We start from the raw sequence: 1,439 nt of genomic DNA, 5'->3' as shown, positions 1-1,439 counted from the left end.
CCGACCCTGCTCGGTGAGAAGGGGGGGGTTTGTACCCGGCCTCGTCGGTGCTCCGGGTTTACACCGAGAACCCTGCTGAGGGCGACGGAGACCGGTTACCGAGGTGCTGGGGCCGCCTCGGGGCGGGAGATCAGCCACCGCCGCGCCTTCCCCATGGCGACGGAGCCGCCTCACCGCCCCCGCGGCCCGCTCCCCCGCCGCCCGGCCCGGCTGGCCTGCGCCTGAGGGGAGGCCGTTAAGGCGGGGGAAGCGGCCGTTAACTCCCAGGCGCGCGCGCGGCCCCGCGCCCCTTTCTAGGCGGAGCCGAAGCTCCCGCCCGGCGGCGGCCCGGCCGGTTCCTCGGGAAGCGAGCATCCCCCTCCCGCCGCCCAGCTGAAGGAGGGAGCGCGGCCGCCGGTGGGGGCGAGGCGAGGCGGGGGCGGTAATTTCCCCCTGAAGATCCCCGGCCGGCAGGGGACGGGCGGGACGCTCCTCCAGGGAGCAGTCGAGTCCGCCGCTAGAGCGGCCGTCGCGCTAGGGCGCTCTGGCAGGCGCCGCGCGCTCCTCTCGGTGGTCAGGCCCGCCTCCCCGGCTGCGTGCGGCAGGGGCAGCGAGCGGCACGGCGGTGCGGGCTCCGCCATGATGAACAGCGGCGGCATCGGGGTGCCGCTGGGCTTCCCCTTGGGCCCCACCTCGGTCATCCAGGTCACGAACCTCTCCTCGGCAGTGACCAGCGAGCAGATGCGGACACTCTTCGGCTTCCTGGGCGATATCGAGGAGCTGCGCCTCTATCCCCCGGAGTAAGTGGGGTCTGCGCCGGCCTCCGGAGCGATAGAGACTTGGGAGGAGGAGGAGGAGGCCTAGAGGGGCCGGGCGGGCGGAGGGAAGGGAAGAGGCAGAAGGCCCTACGTGCCATCTTGAGTGCGGGCAGCGGGGCCTCCCGGGGGAGCGGGGGCGGGTCACGTGGTGCCACCCCTTTGTACGGCCGGGGCGCAGGGAGAGAGGATCCGCGCCCGCACTTAAGATGGCGGCGCCAGCCCGGGGGAGCCGGGCAGCACCGCGGCGCCTGCACAGCGCCGGGTTTTGTGTTCCCGTGGCGGCGGCGGCGGCCTCCAGGGCTGCAGCCTCCCGCTGTGAAGGGTGCCCGGCACCGAGTCACAGCCCCACGGCCTGGCGAGAAGCGTCCCCGGAGCGCTTCCCCGGCACAGGTCTCTTCCCCTCCTTTTCCTCAAAACCCCTTTTCTGTGGCCCACCTTCCTCTCCGCTCGAACTGTTGTTTTTTTGTTCGAAGGGATCTGTTCCCCGAACAAGGGGTACTCGAACAGAAGCCAAAATATTTGTTCTTAGGAGCACGGAACCTTCCTTATCTTGTGCTCAGAAATGCCCCTAATAAGACGTGTGCAGTAAATGGAAGTTAATAACGGACACTACATGTTTCTCTAAATTGTAGCTGTTGTTAT

At 69.0% G+C, this 1,439-nt stretch overlaps 1 pseudogene; it reads left to right on the top strand.

Moving 5' to 3' along the window:
- Positions 1–309: 309 nt before the first annotated feature.
- LOC106901866 lies at positions 310–890 on the top strand (annotated as a pseudogene).
- The last annotated feature ends 549 nt before the right edge of the window (positions 891–1,439 follow it).

Source organism: Calidris pugnax, unplaced genomic scaffold (genome assembly GCF_001431845.1).
Source record: "Calidris pugnax isolate Ruff unplaced genomic scaffold, ASM143184v1 scaffold273, whole genome shotgun sequence".
NCBI classification, from domain to species: Eukaryota; Metazoa; Chordata; class Aves; order Charadriiformes; family Scolopacidae; genus Calidris; species Calidris pugnax.
This window is presented reverse-complemented; position numbering and strand designations above follow the sequence as displayed.